Raw genomic sequence first — 13634 nt, forward strand, 5'->3', positions numbered from 1 at the left:
CCTTAGACTTGGTCTACACTACGACTTTAATTCGGATTTAGCTGCGTTAATCCGAATTAATCCTTAACCCGTCCACACAACGGAGCCAGTTACTTCGAATTAAAGGGTGCTTAAAATCGATTTCTGTACTCCACCCCGACGAGCGGAGTAGCACCAAAATCGATTTTGTAAATTCGAATTAGGGGTAGTGTGGCCGCACACCACCGAATTAATGTGGTTAAAATTAATGGGGTAGTGTGGCCGCACACCACCGAATTAATGTGGTTAAAAACCGAATTAATGTGCTTAGTGTGGCCGCGCACAATCGAATTTATACAATCTGTTTCCCACATTCGAATTATCTAAATTCGAATTAATCTCGTAGTGTAGACGTACCCTTAGTCTCCAGCTCCTTTGTTTCTGCTAAGCCAGTTTGCAGTAATGCAGCCGTAAAGACATAGCAGAAGACTTCATCATCTGGTGGAAAGAAAGTGTGGGTGTGATGTGAGGGTTGTACTCAACATGACTGGTTCAGAGTTGATTGTATGCATGGTGGAGAAAACGTCAGAGAGCGCATGAAAAATGCAAGAGATACCTGCCCACACTCCGCAAATATCCATATTGGGGAAATAATCCCCATTCAAAATACTGTTATACACTAGAAATGGTGCTGCTGTAGTATAGACACTATGGAGATGGAAGGGGTTCTTTTGTCACTGTAGTAAATTCATATCCGAGAGGCGGTAGCTAGGTCAATGGAAGAATTCTTCTGTCAATTTGTGAGCTCTATACTGGGGCTTAGGGCAACTTAACTAAGTTTCTCTGGGGTGAATTTTTTCACTTCCCTGAGCTACATACCTAGAACAACCTAACTTTGTAGTGTAGACCAGCCCTGAGTAGGGAATCTAGAGTCAGTTTTAACTAACCAAAACAAGAGTCCTTTGCTGTGTCTGGCATACTACAGACCATAGGTCCATATGATGTAAGTTTAAGACATTCATGGTGACAAACGTATTCCTATTTAAATGAAGAATCAAATGAAGTCAACATCCAGCCCCCGCTGTGCAGTTTGGGGCGATGGGAATAAAGGTAATTGTGCCATTATGGTGCTATTATTGGAAGGGTATATGATCAAATTGGCTACTTGTCTCTGAAAAACAGGAAATAGTTGCACTTGATTTCAGGGTCTGTCCTTGTTTCCAATTTACTACATACATAAAAAAGCCACTGCATTTTATGCTGTTTTCCTAATTCCTGCATGTGGTAGCAACATAAAGGTACCACCCGGCAGCTAAGCAAATGAAACTGCCATGTTCCTCAAGGATTGCACTACTCTCACCCCATACCTGGTCATTGCCACCTTTTCGTTTCCCCTGTCCTTGGTGCACAAATTCGCCCCACCACAGTTTCCAAAGCCTTTTTGTGCACACCTCTCTAGCCCTGACACCCCACCAAAACCATCCCGTGCTGCCCTACTTCCCTGCTACTGTGGTCCTGGCTTTTCCACTTTGAAAATGTGGGCACCCTATACATAATGTGTGAACACAAAAATAACAAAGCAACTGTCCTTTAATTGTTTCTAGAATACATATTGACTAGGATTCCTCCCCTACAACTAGTGCTCCTGAATACTGTGGTCTAAGCTGCTAAAAAGCATCAGTCAGGTCACTGGCACCAATAGCCAGAAAACTTCTCTTTTTACAGTGCTCATCTGACCACAGAAGAGGTCCCTTTCTAAGAATGGAAAGCAAAGCTAGACTGAGTGTCACATGACTGTTCTGCAGCAGTCAAGTCAAGCATGCCCTATGACAAACCCCACAGCAGAAATTGCTTAGTCACCAGTACAATATTTGTGCTGGGTCAAGGAACAATCTGTATGGCACAGCTGGTTCTAAGGTTCCTAGTCCCCTCTAATAGTATTGCCTTTTTAATTTATTTGGGGTCACAAAATGAGGTCCCACAAGAAAGTATAATGAATTCACTATTATATGATACAGTGGTTCATAATTTATCAGAATATATGGCACTAAAGTAATATTCTGGATTATGGAAAAGAAAGCCGTTTAGGAGCCGGGTCCGATATATTCTTGTTTGGTATCCATAAATGATGTGCAGAGTTGAACAGCTGAATACAGTTTTCAGGTCCAGCATAAATACATTCATGCTGGAGGACCCAATAAGCTAATACATTTAAATAAAGAAGATGAGCATGTTACAGGAGACAATGTATTAGTGAGTGAATACCAAATACACAGACCAAAGGAGTGAACAACAATTGGGGAGAGAGAGATAGAGGGATGGGAGGAGGAAATCAATGTTTTGGGATATTCATTAGAAATGAATAGATGTCTTGTTAAATACAAAATGGATTGTGGCATAAATTGTATAATAGTCCATTATTTAAAGCCACAAGTCTACTACTTAAAGAAACAATCAGCCATTATGAACAAACCTCTAATCCACCTACCTGAAATCAGGTTTTTAAAAAAAAAGTTTTAGTTATGATTTGGTTTTATTTTTAGAAATTAGAGACTGCAAGAAATAACTGCCCCACCCATAGGAAATGGTGGTGAATCACTGCTCTTTCAGACTGCACCCGCTTCCCCTTTGTGTCAGCATTCTATTAAGGGTATAAAAACCATGCATCCATCCCTCAGTTCCTCTCTAGCTACAGACACATCCCTTAAGCCAGTGGTTCTCAAACTATTGTACTGGTGATCCCTTTCACATAGCAAGCTTCTGAGTGCAACCCCCCTTATAAATTAAAAACACTTGTTTATATATTTAACACCATTATAAATGTTGGAGGAAAAGCGGTGTTTGGGGTGGAGGCTGACAGCTCGCGACCCCCCATGTAATAACCTCGCAACACCCTGAGGGGTCCCAACCCCCAGTTTGAGAACCCCTGCCTTAAGCCTTCAAAGTATTGTGGAAGGAGGGTCACTGTGGATCTGCAGAGATGATGTATTTGGAAAACAAAGGTTACTTTGGTAGGTAACTTCCTATGCCTTCATAACACTGTCTTCTCAAGATCTTAGCCATTGTCACAACCACCCCTCCCCATTCCCTTCTCTCTAAATTGGCTTTCCTCCACTGTCTGCACCATTCAGCCAGCTCCTCCAGTCCGTATTTCTTAACTAACACAACTTTGTATGGATCCAGGCACCAGTCTCTGTCAGAATGCATGTGTCTGATGTCAGTGCATGGGGTTGGTTGAGAGTGATTGTAAAGTTGTCATGCAAATTTACCAGCTCTTGGAAAAACTCTATTGACCCATACCATGATGATCTTGAAAAATATTAAAAAGTGAGGTACTTGCCCATTAAAGAAAAAGAAAGCAAGTAGGTAGAATTCATATGTATTTCCACTAAACAGCTTGGCTAAGCTGGAGATAGGGCTGAACACACATATCAATAATTTAAGGCTAAAAAACTTAAGAACTTTGCAGATACCACTTACTGAGTGTTAGAAACCCAGGAAATGCAGAGTTGAGGGCAAACTAAAAAGAAAGCCAAGCATAACACTGCAGCTAGGGTACTCAAATTGCCAGAACTCTGCTAAGGACACGCTGAATTGTTAAACTAACTGTGATTTTAAACCAATTTCATGAAACTGGTGCAAAAGTATCCATTCCTATTTCAGTTTAATCCAGGCTTCTTTCATTTTTGTTTAAATCAATTAGAAACAGGATTAAATTAAAGCAAAAAAAGTCACTCCTAAAACTAAAGCAGAATGTCCACACAGGGCATTGCACCAGTTTAAATAAACTTGCACCAATGCACATGTAGGGAAAGGCTGTGCTCACAATAGCGCCAGTGGGTGGTAATCGTGGGACCAGGAGGAAGATGGTTCAGGGATTCCAGCTGGGGAGCCAGAATGGCTGCAGGAGTCACCAGTGCTAAGGGAGCCCTGAAGCACTTTGAAATTGTATAGGCAACCTGAGCTGGAGGAAGCATAGGTGCCCTTAGCACTATAGGATCATTGGGGCCGAAGGAAGCTGGACTCCCTCTGCTTATACTAGGCTTTATAAAGGGCAGCATCACTGCTGGTGGTGGCTGCAGGATCCCAATTATTCACACGTATAAAGTCAATCCCAAAGCTCCTTAGTCTTTCACAAACAATAAGAAAATAAAAGGGGCCGGGGGAAAATTCCACTGCGAGAGAGAGCTTAGGAACCTAAGGGAAGGGGACGGTAGCCAACCTAGGACACATGAATGAGCTTGTACTTACTTTTACTTTTGTGCTTTTCTTTGCTTGTTGAATCCTTTCTCTTCTTTTTCTTTTTTCTTTTTGGTGGGGTTTCCATCTCCCTTGAGGTTTTTCCCTGTGCCTCAGGGAATAAGTCCTGGTCTAACATAGGTAAACACTGCTATGCTTTATCTCCTGCACTAGTCTGTTTTACTAAGGCTTTAGGGTGGCTAAATTGGTGGGACTTTATCCCTTGTAGGAGGAGCTATTGTAGAGCCTTTTACGGGGAGGAATATTTTGAGTTTTCTGCTTTAAAAAGGAGTAAGAGGTTCTGATAAAAGCACAATCTAAGACTGTTCATATACTGACTGTTAATAAAAATATAACTGCCCTTGCAAATCTAAGGCTCATAGGAAAGTTGGTTCAGATAAAGAGCCCAGTTTCCCTAATTCACTGAAATGGAGTAATGAAATCTGAGTGATGTAAAATATGTGTATAGCAGTTTGCACCTGAAATGGCAGTCAGTAAACATGAATAAAAATATTAACTCCTGCTGTATTGTTGGTGTTTTTCTGTCTCTCATTTCTATTTGAATTCTATGCAGCACTAATCATACTCGGGGCTTTACAAACATTCACTAATTAATCCTCACATCACCTTCTTGAGATAATAGTATTCCCATTTTACAGACAGCGAAAACCGAAGAAGAGAGCTTAAGTAGCTTCCCCAACGCCGCAGAGAGGATTGTTATAAAAGGCAGGGCTGGAACTTGGGATTTCCAGACTTCCAGTCTTGTGTTTAGACCACATCTCATCATCTGTTACTATTTTTTCTTTATATTTTTGGATACTATTTATAAGGTATTTATTTTCAATGCCAATGGATCCAAGTGCACATGGGATAGCAGTTAGAGTTGCTAATGGCCTCTAATTGAGGTGCAACTAACATTTAAGAGCAAGGTACTAGAATATGTCCCCAATTAACAAATGAGGAAAAATGTGGCATGAGTACACTTTTGGGACTGAGACCACTGAAAGGCTATATAGAGATGGGCCACAGAAGGAGAAATAGTCTTCTAGCCTACTGAGGCAAGGCCTTCATAAACTTCCTAGCATGTGGGGGAGGGCAGCATTTTCTGTTTGGTAGGATCACTGATTATGATGGGAGGGTTAACACTTCCTTTTCCCTACTACATGCCTCTGCAGGGTGCTGCTTTAAAGGGGTTGAAACTTCAGCAAGCCTTGCCCCTACTTTGTACTATGCTAAGGGCCTGTAAAGGGTTAATTTTGAGGCGGCTCCCCTACATGGAATAGTATTTGAATGAATGGCTTTCACTTAACTATATTCATCCCAGCCGCCCACCCAGTTACTACACTTATTCTCCTACTAGCTAGTGGTTTCCACCTGAAAGACTACTAGGGCACCTTGGCCCTAGCCCTACAAACACCGAGGAATGTAATTTTACTCATGTGAGTTCTATTGGTTTTGATGAGACTGTTCCCAGGAGTAGAGTTACATATGTGCGTCAGTGTTTGCAGGGTTGAGGCATTAGAATCTAAGGGAGTTAGGAAGGGCTCTCCCCAAATCCCATGGTATTCTGAGGAGAAAAATGAGGCTTTTCAGGTCATCGCTCGCATTTTTATTTGATTCAGCTGTGTTGCTGTGGCTGTCTTATACATCGGGGGAAGTCTATACACAAGCCCTAGACCAGGGGTCTCAAACACACGGCCCGCGGGGTTCTTTCATGCGGCCCGCCAAGCTCCCTGCGCACCCCTCTGTCTACCTGGTGGCGCCGCGAGCCCCACACCGCTCCCTGAAGCAGCTGGAACTATGTCCCTGCAGCCCCGGGCGGAGGCGGGGAGTAGAGGGCTCCGTGCTCTCACTTCCAGGCACTGCTCCCAGCAGCTCCCATTGGCCGGGAACGGGGAACCGCGGCCAATGGGAGCTTTGGGGGAGGTACTTGGAGGAGCAAGAGCAGCACATGGAGCTGTTCCCCCCCCCCCCCCCGGGACTCTGGCTGCTTCCTGGAGTGGGGCCAGGGTAGGCAGGGAGCCTGCCCTGGCCACAGTGCGTGGTGCTGCCACCCCGGAGCCACTCTAGGTAAGCGGCGCTGGGCCGGAGCCCCCTGCCACATCTCGCACCCTCCCGCACCCCAACTCCCTGCCCTGAGCCCCCTGCCACACCCTGTACCCCAAACCCCTGCCACACCCCTCACCCCTCCTGCACCCCACACCCCAATTCCCTGCCCTGAGCCCCCTGCCGTACCCTGCACACCTCCTGCACCTCAACTCCCTGCCCTGAGCCCCCATCACACCCCGCATCCCTTCTGCACCCTCTGTGGGCAGAGTTGGGGTGAGGACTTCGGGGAAGGAGTTGGAATGGGGGCAGAGAAGGGGTGGGAAGAGGCGGGGCAGGGGAGGGGCCTCATGGAAGGGGTGGAGTGGGGGCGGGGCCAGGGGCAGCAAGGGGTGGGTGTCAGTGATGCGGCCCTCGGGCCAATGCACTAGTCCTCATGCGACCCTCGTGGTCATTTGAGTTTGAGACCCCTGCCCTAGACTAGAGACTCTAATGAAACCTGCACACAGATCAGAGAAGGTGGTGGTTATGATTCCAGTTCAAAACATTTCCTTTTAATCAATAGGTTTAAGTCCCTGGCATTGTGTGAAAAATAGCAGGTGTATAACAAAAATTGAAGGGAGACATGTGACCTTTGAAGATTTACGTCCTGATCTTGAAAACACTTACATATGCAGAGTTACACATGAGAGAGGCCTCACTGAATTGTGTGTTGCCAGAGGAGTGCTGTTGATTGTAAGCTTCTGGGGGTGCCTTAAATACACCTCTACCCCGATATAATGCAACCCGATATAACACGAATTCGGATATAATGCGGTAAAGCAGCGCTCCGGGGGGGCGGGGCTGTGCACTCTGGCGGATCAAAGCAAGTTCAATATAACACGGTTTCACTTATAACGCGGTAAGATTTTTTGGCTCCCGAGGACAGCGTTATATCAGGGTAGAGGTGTACATCACCCTTAAATCAGGCTACCAAGTATTGTGTCAGAACAAAGTATGGTGTATCATAGCACTCCACCCAGGGAGATGATTATAGAATTTACTTTGTCAAGCAGAAGCCATAAAGTTGGTCTCAGAAGTTTCAGACTTTTCACTTGTCTAAAGTTTTTCCAGGAAGTTGTAAGAGGATCACCTGCCTCAGACAAACTCCATGGGCTAAATGAATCCGTAATACAACTCCAATGAAATTCCACCATAGCTGAATAAGCCTCCACGTGTTTTACTTACTGAGGTGATCTGCATCATAGTAGCATACAATATGATTGCCTCTGCCAAATGGATTTCTAGTCCCTTGTCTTGGAGCTTGATCCTGCCAGATGCATAGTCCTGCAAGATGTTGTATGTTCTTGTGATAAACACTCCCATTGAAATCAGGAAATATTGAGGGTGCTTAGCACCTTGCGGAACTAAGATAAGGTTCCCCGGACCTACATCAGGGCTTGTCATGGCTGGAAATGCTGCAAGAAAGCTTTATGTGAGGAAACTGCTTTAGCCAAGGATTTTAGCCTGTTAAAGTTAAGTTTAGACTCTAAGAAGCGTGTTATACTTATATTTATATGTAATAATTTGTTTCCATTGTTATCCTTACTTAGTATCTCTTAAATCTTAATCTTTTTCAGTAAACTTATGATTGTTTTCCTATAACTCCATGGTGGGGTGGTATAAAGGACCTGATTCTGAGTTGTACCAGTCAAGCTATGTGTATACTGTTCCCTTGGGATTAGCGAACCTGGTAGTTACTGTGAGTGTGCAGTGACAGAGGCTGGACGACTGTTCAGAGTTGCTCAGGAACTGCAGGACACCAAATGTTAACCTGCAAGGCAAAGTAAAGGCAGGCAGAATGCTGAGGAGATTGTTTGGGTGGCTAAGAGACTGGGAGTTTCAGGGGGTTGACTCCCAGTTTAGCACCAGCAAGTTTTGGTCTTGCTGAGGCAGGAAGTAACACAGTGACTCACAGGCCTGGGCACTCCAAGAAAGTGACCACTAGGACAATACAGTTTATAAGTACAGAAATCAAGGACCAACAGATAAGAATAAATAATGTTTTATTTCCAGAAAGGCAGGGCTGAAAGAGAGAGAGAGAGAGAAAATGGCAGGAAACAGGGACAAAAGGAAAAAAGCAGGGGAATCAGGGAAACAAATTAAATGAATAACTATCCAATAACCCAGCAATAATTAAACACTTCCTCCTTTCATTACTCAAAATCCCACAACTCAGGAATGACAAGAATGGTCCCCAGAGTGTCCCACAGGCCGTAGCTGAAGAGTGGAGGTGGAGGTCAATGAGCTGGCTGATGCTGTTACTTTGCTTTTGCCCCGGGGTAAGGTTAGGGACCGCGGATGTTTGCGTGGACGCTGACCAAGGGGAGTTCCGGGTTCAATGACTGGAAGCAGTGTTAGAGAAATCAGACATGAGGAGATCATGTCCAGGATGAAGAACAAACTAGTTATTATTGTTTACAGCTGTCTTATGCCTCTGGAAGGGTCCTGGGACCAGCTTCACAACAACAGAAAAGAGGCTGCTCACCCACAGTTACAGCTGCCGTCTGACTCTACCAAAACCTGTGGCCAGCCTCCCCGAGAGCCTTTCACCGCTAACTACCACCAGCTCCCTTCCCCTACCCTGCAGAGTCTTGGAGCTAGCAATTCAAAAACCCTTCAGTTCTGCCAACCAGGGCCATGGCTTTTGGAAGGGGAAACCCTCCCACTCTGATTGCCGAGTCTGCTCTGGGCCTTTCTACATACAAGCAGGAGGACTTCCTGCAAAGTCCATCTCCATACCCCAGGGGTCAGGCTGTGCTTATTACCACATGGGACTGGGACCTAGCAGTCCCCTTTCTCCCAAACAAAATTTTACGTATCTGCACCAGGTTCCGATGCTAAGAATTATGCTGTACCAATCAGCACCTACAGCTAATATGCAGCTGCACATTTCCACAATGGAGTGTGGCTTGATCCAATTTAACTCCAGTTTTGAAGTGGGCTGTGTCAGTGTAACAGATGTCATGCGGTCTGGAATAAGAGTTTTTTAAACCTTCTAATGCACATACTATTGACTGAGGCTTAGTTTACACTACAAAGTTTTGCTGTCATAGCTATGTTGACTAGGAGTGTAAAAAAAACCCACATCCGCTAGCCAACATAGGTATGCTGGCCAAACACCTGTGTAGATGCAACTATGCTGACAAAAGGAGCGCATCTGTTGGCTTAGCTAATGTCATTCGAGAAGGCAGCATAACTATTCCAGCAGAACTCCTGTTGAATTCTGTCTCTCCACTGGGGGGCTCTGCCAGCATAGCTATACCAGCAAAGGCTGTGTAGTGTAGACCAGCATTTTTCAAACTTCGGGTCGCAACCCAGTACTGGGTCGTGGCATGTCAGGCACTGGGTTGCTCTGGTCAGCACCGCCGACCAGGACGTTAAAAGTCCCGTCAGCAGTGCTGTCCAGCTAAGGCAGGCTAGTGCCTACCTGCTCCGACACCACGCTGCGCCACGGAAGCAGACAACAGTGGGTCCAGCTTCTAGGCAGGGAGGGGCACGGAGCTCCGCCCTGAGCACTGGGAACTGACCAATGGAAACTGGGGGGCAAAGGGCGGTGCCTGCGGGCGAGAGTTGCGCACCTCTGCCTAGGAGCCAGGCCTGCTGCTGGCTGCTTCTGGGGCGCAGCATGGTCCGCGGTGCCAAGACAGGCGGGAAGCCCGCCTCTGCACCCCAGCTGTGCCGCTAACCGGGAGCCGCTGGAGGTAAGTCTGTGCCCCAACCCCACGCCCCAATCCCCTGCCCCAGCCTCGAGCCCTCCCAAACCTGGAACCCCTTCCTGCACCCCAAACACCTCATCCCCAGCCCCACCTCAGAGCCTACACCCCCAACCCAGAGCCCTGACCCCCTCCCGCACCCCAACCCTCTGCCCCAGTCCTGAGTCCCCCTCCAAACCCAGAACACCTTCCTGCACCCTAAACATCTCATCCCTGGCCCCCAGCCCAGAGCCTGCACCCCAAGCCCAGAGCCCTGACCCCCTCCTGCACCCCAACCCCCTACCCCAGCCCAGAGCCCCCTCCTGCACCCTGAACCCCTCATTCCTGGCCCCACCCCACTGCCCTCACCCCTGCACCCCAACCCTCTGCCCCATCCCTGAGCCCCTCCTATGCCCAAACACCTCATCCCCGGCTCCGTTGGGTCGCAAGCATCAACAATTTTCTTTAACTGGATCCCCAGAAAAAAAGTTTTAAAACCACTGCTGTAGACAAGCCCTAGACTGTTATGATGGTGGTCAATATAGAAATGTAGATCCCAGTAATTTAAAATGGTTACTCCTTGATTGAAGGAATTGATAAAATACTGTTTCTTTAACAAATGCAGTTACATGTTGTGGCTTGTTCTGACAGTTCATCTCAGAAGTAGCAAAAAGGTTGAATTGGCTGCCTTCCTAGAAAAGGCCAGAAAAAACGCCTCAGGTAACGGGGATTAGGTTGAAATGTGGTTTGGAAGGAGAATTTCTACCCACCCACTCAAAATGATATTCTTTTCCCTCTCGCATAAGAAGTGTGGTGTTGTAATGGCTGGGAAGTACAAAGAAGTACAAAGATACTGAAACTAGCAAGTATAAACTCTGGCTTAAGTTTGTGATGGCTGTTCTCGTCTCGGTGGCTGCTATTCTAGCCATTACAGGATTATAGCAAATAACATTGCTTGCTAGTTTTCTTTCAACTGCAGCTTTACTCAGCTTTTCACTGTGTTGTAGGCACAAGTGAACAACTCTAGTATAGTTGGAGTGGGCTACATCCTTTTTGACAATTGCACAGACTGTAACCCTAAAACTCCTGCTGAGTTTTAGAGTTTTGTTTGGTTAAATCCAATGACACTTCTGGAATATCTATGGGTAAGTGCATCCTTAATTCCTTTTCCAGTAGGATGGATTTCAAATCTGTGTTACAAACTTGCAGTGCAGTGTTGTGCTGCTATGACACACAAACAAGCTTAATGCTCTAGTAATTTTAATTTATCAAGAATATTTCTGTTGGCAGGATTCTGGAAGTTCTAGTCATCATTCATCGAAAATGCCCACCTGTTGTCTAGCAGGAATCCATTAATCAGCTTCTAATAGCAGAGTAAAATAACTGTCTTTCAAACTTTAGTTCTTACATTTACCATTACTTTAAAGAATCCAAATGGATCATGGCAAAACATCAGGCTTATATTTTTGCACATAGCTACCATTTCATACATCCAACATTTTGACCAGGGTTCATTCAGGGTAAAAGGCAAAATACCAAAGAATAATGCATATTCTACACCTCCTCCAGATCTTAAGATGCTCATAGATTTTAAAGGCCAGAAGGGATGATTATGACCATCTTGTCTTACCTTCTGCATAACAGGCCCTATGTCATCTGTCTGTCCTGGGCACACAGGAGGAATTGTAGGACAGCAGTGAAGGACTATCAACACTCAAGTGACCTAGCCTGCATCCTCACTGCAAAGTGGCACATGAGCATTAACTCATACCCCCAATTGGGCCAGTTAGCCCAGGTTTAAACAGTGGCTCTCAACCAGGGGTATGTGTGCTCCTGGTGGTATGCAGAGGTTTTCCAGAGGGTATATAAACTCATCTGGATATTTGCCTAGTTTTACAGCAGGCTACATAAAAAGCACTACCAAAGTCAGCACAAACTAAAATTTCATACAGACAATGACTTGGTTATACTGCTCTATATACTATGCACTGAACTGTAAGTACAATATTTATATTCCAATTGATTTATTTTATAACTATATGGTAAAAATGAGAAACTAAGCAATTTTTCAGTAATAGTGTGCTGTGTCACTTTTATATTTTTATGTCTGATTTTGTAAGCAAGTAGTTTTTAAGAGAGGAGAAACTTGGGGTGCACAAGACAAATCAGGCTTCTGAAAGGGTACAGTAGTTGGGAAAGGTTGAGAGCCACTTGTTTAAAACACTGCTAAATTTGGGTGAGATTTTTTTTGTGTGGCTGGGAAGGGAGTTAGAAGCAAGGGCGTGTCTACAAAGGGAAAATCACCAACATAACTCCCCTATGGACACTCTATTCTGGAATAAAACTAACTTTACTGTGGAAAAATTACTCTGCTTCATCTTTATTCCAGAATAGACTGTCTACATATGGGAGTTATACTGGTTAGCTGTAGAGGAAAGTTAATCCACTGTAACTATGCCAGTCATTTCCCTCTGTAGACAAGCTAACTCTGCAGTGAAGACATGCCCTAAGAGAAGCAGAGTATGCCTACACTGGAGTGGGAAGGTGTAATTTCCAGCTTGAATAGACATACTTGCGGTAGCCCTGATCCAGCTAGTGCACTAAAAATAGCAGCGTATGCACGAAAAATAGCAGCAAGCTACTCCAGCTCCAACATTAATCCAACATTGGAGCTAAACACAGATATAAAGGTTTGTTTTATAGTTAGCAACTGAGATCAAGAGGGGCCAGCCCACATTCAAATTAATGAAAAATCTAGCAATGCAAAGTAATATTTTATTGCTTTTTTTATTCAAGATGAATGGCCAATGCATTCTTCTTTGAAAGGAGTCTATTCCATATGCACAGGAACTTCATTTCAAAAGATTTCATAAGGATTTTATATATGATATGTATGTACAAGAGACTGCAAAAGCTGGTAAAAATCATGCCATTCAATAGTATGATTTTTAAGCACCTCTGTTTTTATAAAATAGGCACTCTAATTAGAGGTAGCTGATGGATTGGTGAAGATTTTACACAAGTCAAGATTAATACAAACTGTCCACTGAATATCCCAGAGGAGTTGCTGTTTCCAATCCAGCCTTGGTAGTGACTAGAGGTATTTAGCTGTTGATAGTTATTTGGCAATAGATGTGGAATTGGTGGTTTCACCCCATTCATGGTGGCTTGGGGTCCACATTAACCCCCCCCACCACCACCACCACCAATCATAGCTTGCAGGCTCAATTTAAATGTCGAGAGAGAGAAATGACAGAGATTTAACAACCTTGTCACCAAAAGCGATTATCCCTCCAGATCCCAGTTGAAGCTCATCTGCCAGATTGGCGGCCTAGACTGAATTCAGAGTAAATATTAAAATTCTGTAATGCACACTGGCTCAGGTTATCATTTTCCTAATATTACTCCCCTCCAGAACCAGGAACAGAGTCCAGGATTCTTGTGAAAGGAATGAATGGGTGTGAAAAGTGGAGGGGTGAGGGAGGGAGTCAACAAGCATGTGGACAAGGGTGATCCAGTGGATATAGTGTACTTGGACTTTCAGAAAGCCTTTGACATGGTCCCTCAACAAAGCTCTTAAGCAAAGTAAGCAGTCATGGGATAAGAGGGAAGGCCCTTTCATGGATCAGTAACTGGTTAAAAGAAACAAAGTGTAGG

The sequence above is a fragment of the Terrapene carolina genome, unplaced genomic scaffold (assembly GCF_002925995.2).
Source record: "Terrapene carolina triunguis isolate 2854851 unplaced genomic scaffold, T_m_triunguis-2.0 Scaffold148, whole genome shotgun sequence".
Classification (NCBI taxonomy): Eukaryota; Metazoa; Chordata; order Testudines; family Emydidae; genus Terrapene; species Terrapene triunguis.